Raw genomic sequence first — 6,000 nt, forward strand, 5'->3', positions numbered from 1 at the left:
TTTTGTCATTTTTTTGTTGAATTTTTGTCATTTTTTGGTCACATTTTTTTGAATTTTTGTCACATTTTTGTTGCGTTTTTGTCATTTTTTTGTTGAATTTTTGTCATTTTTTTTGTCACATTTTGTTGAATTTTTGTCATTTTTTTGTTGAATTTTTGTCATTTTTTTGTTGCATTTTTGTCATTTTTTTGTTGAATTTTTGTCATTTTTTTATTGCATTTTTGTCATTTTTTGGTTGAATTTTTGTCATTTTTTTGTTGATTTTTTGTCATTTTTTTGTAGAATTTTTGTCATTTTTTTGTTTAATTTTTGTCATTTTTTTGTAGAATTTTTGTCATTTTTTTGTTGAATTTTTGTCATATTTTTTTGTTGATTTTTTGTCATTTTTTGGTCACATTTTTTTGAATTTTTGTCACATTTTTGTTGCGTTTTTGTCATTTTTTTGTTGAATTTTTGTCATTTTTTTGTCACATTTTGTTGAATTTTTGTCATTTTTTTGTTGAATTTTTGTCATTTTTTTGTTGAATTTTTGTCATTTTTTTGTAGAATTTTTGTCATTTTTTTGTTGAATTTTTGTCACTTTTTTGTTGAATTTTTGTCATTTTTTTGTTGAATTTTTGTCATATTTTTTTGTTGAATTTTTGTCATATTTTTTTGTTGAATTTTTGTCATTTTTTTGTCACATTTTGTTGAATTTTTGTCATTTTTTTGTTGAATTTTTGTCATTTTTTTGTTGAATTTTTGTCATTTTTTTGTTGAATTTTTGTCATTTTTTTGTTGAATTTTTGTCATTTTTTGGTCACATTTTGTTGAATTTTTGTCACATTTTTGTTGCGTTTTTGTCATTTTTTAGTTGAATTTTTGTCATATTTTTTTGTTGATTTTTTGTCATTTTTTGGTCACATTTTGTTGAATTTTTGTCACATTTTTGTTGCGTTTTTGTCATTTTTTTGTTGAATTTTTGTCATTTTTTTGTAGAATTTTTGTCATTTTTTTGTTGAATTTTTGTCACTTTTTTGTTGAATTTTTGTCACTTTTTGTTGATTTTTTGTCATTTTTTTGTTGAATTTTTGTCACATTTTTTTGTTGATTTTTTGTCATTTTTTGGTCACATTTTTTTGAATTTTTGTCACATTTTTGTTGCGTTTTTGTCATTTTGTTGTTGAATTTTTGTCATTTTTTTGTCACATTTTGTTGAATTTTTGTCATTTTTTTGTTGAATTTTTGTCATTTTTTTGTTGAATTTTTGTCATTTTTTTGTTGAATTTTTGTCATTTTTTTGTTGAATTTTTGTCATTTTTTTGTTGAATTTTTGTCATTTTTTTGTTTAATTTTTGTCATTTTTTTGTTGCATTTTTGTTTAATTTTTGTCATTTTTTTGTAGAATTTTTGTCATTTTTTTGTTGAATTTTTGTCACTTTTTTGTTGAATTTTTGTCACTTTTTGTTGATTTTTTGTCATTTTTTTGTTGAATTTTTGTCATATTTTTTTGTTGATTTTTTGTCATTTTTTGGTCACATTTTTTTGAATTTTTGTCACATTTTTGTTGCGTTTTTGTCATTTTTTTGTTGAATTTTTGTCATTTTTTTGTCACATTTTGTTGAATTTTTGTCATTTTTTTGTTGAATTTTTGTCATTTTTTTGTTGCATTTTTGTCATTTTTTTGTTGAATTTTTGTCATTTTTTTATTGCATTTTTGTCATTTTGTGGTTGAATTTTTGTCATTTTTTTGTTGATTTTTTGTCATTTTTTTGTAGAATTTTTGTCATTTTTTTGTTTAATTTTTGTCATTTTTTTGTAGAATTTTTGTCATTTTTTTGTTTAATTTTTGTCATTTTTTTGTAGAATTTTTGTCATTTTTTTGTTGAATTTTTGTCATATTTTTTTGTTGATTTTTTGTCATTTTTTGGTCACATTTTTTTGAATTTTTGTCACATTTTTGTTGCGTTTTTGTCATTTTTTTGTTGAATTTTTGTCATTTTTTTGTCACATTTTGTTGAATTTTTGTCATTTTTTTGTTGAATTTTTGTCATTTTTTTGTTGAATTTTTGTCATTTTTTTGTAGAATTTTTGTCATTTTTTTGTTGAATTTTTGTCACTTTTTTGTTGAATTTTTGTCATTTTTTTGTTGAATTTTTGTCATATTTTTTTGTTGAATTTTTGTCATTTTTTTGTCACATTTTGTTGAATTTTTGTCATTGTTTTGTTGAATTTTTGTCATTTTTTTGTTGAATTTTTGTCATTTTTTTGTTGAATTTTTGTCATTTTTTTGTTGAATTTTTGTCATTTTTTGGTCACATTTTGTTGAATTTTTGTCACATTTTTGTTGCGTTTTTGTCATTTTTTTGTTGAATTTTTGTCATATTTTTTTGTTGATTTTTTGTCATTTTTTGGTCACATTTTGTTGAATTTTTGTCACATTTTTGTTGCGTTTTTGTCATTTTTTTGTAGAATTTTTGTCATTTTTTTGTTGAATTTTTGTCACTTTTTTGTTGAATTTTTGTCACTTTTTGTTGATTTTTTGTCATTTTTTTGTTGAATTTTTGTCACATTTTTTTGTTGATTTTTTGTCATTTTTTGGTCACATTTTTTTGAATTTTTGTCACATTTTTGTTGCGTTTTTGTCATTTTGTTGTTGAATTTTTGTCATTTTTTTGTCACATTTTGTTGAATTTTTGTCATTTTTTTGTTGAATTTTTGTCATTTTTTTGTTGAATTTTTGTCATTTTTTTGTTGAATTTTTGTCATTTTTTTGTTGAATTTTTGTCATTTTTTTGTTGAATTTTTGTCATTTTTTTGTTGAATTTTTGTCATTTTTTTGTTGCATTTTTGTTTAATTTTTGTCATTTTTTTGTAGAATTTTTGTCATTTTTTTGTTGAATTTTTGTCACTTTTTTGTTGAATTTTTGTCACTTTTTGTTGATTTTTTGTCATTTTTTTGTTGAATTTTTGTCATATTTTTTTGTTGATTTTTTGTCATTTTTTGGTCACATTTTTTTGAATTTTTGTCACATTTTTGTTGCGTTTTTGTCATTTTTTTGTTGAATTTTTGTCATTTTTTTGTCACATTTTGTTGAATTTTTGTCATTTTTTTGTTGAATTTTTGTCATTTTTTTGTTGCATTTTTGTCATTTTTTTGTTGAATTTTTGTCATTTTTTTATTGCATTTTTGTCATTTTTTTGTTGAATTTTTGTCATTTTTTTGTTGATTTTTTGTCATTTTTTTGTAGAATTTTTGTCATTTTTTTGTTTAATTTTTGTCATTTTTTTGTAGATTTTTTGTCATTTTTTTGTTGAATTTTTGTCATATTTTTTTGTTGATTTTTTGTCATTTTTTGGTCACATTTTTTTGAATTTTTGTCACATTTTTGTTGCGTTTTTGTCATTTTTTTGTTGAATTTTTGTCATTTTTTTGTCACATTTTGTTGAATTTTTGTCATTTTTTTGTTGAATTTTTGTCATTTTTTTGTTGAATTTTTGTCATTTTTTTGTAGAATTTTTGTCATTTTTTTGTTGAATTTTTGTCACTTTTTTGTTGAATTTTTGTCATTTTTTTGTTGAATTTTTGTCATATTTTTTTGTTGAATTTTTGTCATTTTTTTGTCACATTTTGTTGAATTTTTGTCATTTTTTTGTTGAATTTTTGTCATTTTTTTGTTGAATTTTTGTCATTTTTTTGTTGAATTTTTGTCATTTTTTTGTTGAATTTTTGTCATTTTTTGGTCACATTTTTTTGAATTTTTGTCACATTTTTGTTGCGTTTTTGTCATTTTTTTGTTGAATTTTTGTCATATTTTTTTGTTGATTTTTTGTCATTTTTTGGTCACATTTTGTTGAATTTTTGTCACATTTTTGTTGCGTTTTTGTCATTTTTTTGTTGAATTTTTGTCATTTTTTTGTAGAATTTTTGTCATTTTTTTGTTGAATTTTTGTCACTTTTTTGTTGAATTTTTGTCACTTTTTGTTGATTTTTTGTCATTTTTTTGTTGAATTTTTGTCACATTTTTTTGTTGATTTTTTGTCATTTTTTGGTCACATTTTTTTGAATTTTTGTCACATTTTTGTTGCGTTTTTGTCATTTTTTTGTTGAATTTTTGTCATTTTTTTGTCACATTTTGTTGAATTTTTGTCATTTTTTTGTTGAATTTTTGTCATTTTTTTGTTGAATTTTTGTCATTTTTTTGTTGAATTTTTGTCATTTTTTTGTTGCATTTTTGTCATTTTTTTGTTGAATTTTTGTCATTTTTTTGTTGATTTTTTGTCATTTTTTTGTTGATTTTTTGTTGAATTTTTGTAAAGGCAATTTTTTCACTTTTCTATTTTTTGAAAAATCACAGAATCATGTATCATTTTGCTTTCACTTCACAGTTGTCTGTTACTTGTGTGTGAACGTTCAGTAAAAAAATCTAAATAAAATCTTTATGTTTAGGGCTGTAAACATGACAAAATGTGCAAAAGTTCAAGGTGTATGAATACTTTCGAGAGGCACTGTATAAGAAGACGCTCCTTCGCCCTCTCGTTTTCATCTCTGCTCTCTTCAAGAAGCTTTTAGATTTGGGTAAAGCTCTGTTCAAGTGTGTTGAGAGGTGAATGTTTTGTCTCCCGTGCTGCTGCTGTTGGAGCTCAGCGTTCGACAGGAAACATCTGTAAACACGTCCCAGGATAAACATTAAAGCTGAAGCAGTTCTTACCTTCCCGTGTTTCTGTTCCGCTGGATAATGCGACACAGATCCAGACACGGCCCTCACGGAGCTTCAGATGTTTGTTTTCCAGTTTCAGGAGACGACGGGGGCTGGACTTCCTCAGAACGCCAGCCCTGAAGGAGAGAGTCCGGCCCTTTTCCTGGTTTAGCAGGTTTAACCCTTGTTTAGTCCTGGTTTAGCCCTTGTTTTGTCCAGGTTTAGCCCTTGTTTAGTCCAGGTTTAACCCTTGTTTAGTCCTGGTTTAGCCCTTGTTTAGTCCTGGTTTAGCCCTTGTTTAGTCCTGGTTTAGCCCTTGTTTAGTCCAGGTTTAACCCTTGTTTAGTCCTGGTTTAGCCCTTGTTTAGCCCTGGTTTAGCCCTTGTTTAGTCCAGGTTTAGCCTTTGTTTAGTCCAGGTTTAACCCTTGTTTAGCCCTTGTTTAGTCCTGGTTTAGCCCTTGTTTAGTCCTGGTTTAGCCCTTGTTTAGTCCTGGTTTAACCCTTGTTTAGTCCAGGTTTAACCCTTGTTTAGTCCTGGTTTAACCCTTGTTTAGTCCTGGTTTAACCCTTGTTTAGTCCTGGTTTAACCCTTGTTTAGTCCAGGTTTAACCCTTGTTTAGTCCTGGTTTAGCCCTTGTTTAGTCCTGGTTTAGCCCTTGTTTAGTCCAGGTTTAACCCTTGTTTAGTCCTGGTTTAGCCCTTGTTTAGTCCTGGTTTAGCCCTTGTTTAGTCCTTGTTTAGTCCTGGTTTAGCCCTTGTTTAGTCCTGGTTTAGCCCTTGTTTAGTCCTGGTTTAGCCCTTGTTTAGTCCAGGTTTAACCCTTGTTTAGTCCTGGTTTAGCCCTTGTTTAGTCCAGGTTTAACCCTTGTTTAGTCCTGGTTTAACCCTTGTTTAGTCCTGGTTTAACCCTTGTTTAGTCCTGGTTTAACCCTTGTTTAGTCCAGGTTTAACCCTTGTTTAGTCCAGGTTTAACCCTTGTTTAGTCCTGGTTTAACCCTTGTTTAGTCCTGGTTTAACCCTTGTTTAGTCCTGGTTTAACCCTTGTTTAGTCCAGGTTTAACCCTTGTTTAGTCCTGGTTTAACCCTTGTTTAGTCCTGGTTTAGCCCTTGTTTAGTCCAGGTTTAACCCTTGTTTAGTCCTGGTTTAACCCTTGTTTAGCCCTGGTTTAGCCCTTGTTTAGTCCAGGTTTAACCCTTGTTTAGTCCAGGTTTAACCCTTGTTTAGTCCTGGTTTAACCCTTGTTTAGTCCAGGTTTAGCCCTTGTTTAGTCCTGGTTTAGTCCTTGTTTAGTCCTGGTTTAGCCCTTGTTTAGTCCTGGT

The 6,000-nt window shown here is 26.9% G+C and overlaps 1 protein-coding gene across 1 annotated transcript in view; it reads right to left on the bottom strand.

The window, feature by feature from the left end:
• Window positions 1-4,712, bottom strand: part of LOC306982700 (integrin beta-1-like) — a 29,771-nt gene extending 25,059 nt beyond the window's left edge. The window contains exon 1 of the mRNA XM_079583167.1: window positions 4,692-4,712. The gene's annotated coding sequence lies outside the window, so the exon portion shown is untranslated. The remainder of the gene's footprint in view (window positions 1-4,691) is intronic.
• Between the last annotated feature and the right edge of the window lie 1,288 nt (window positions 4,713-6,000).

Source organism: Gobius niger (genome assembly GCF_951799975.1).
Source record: "Gobius niger genome assembly, contig: SCAFFOLD_77, whole genome shotgun sequence".
Taxonomy (NCBI): Eukaryota; Metazoa; Chordata; class Actinopteri; order Gobiiformes; family Gobiidae; genus Gobius; species Gobius niger.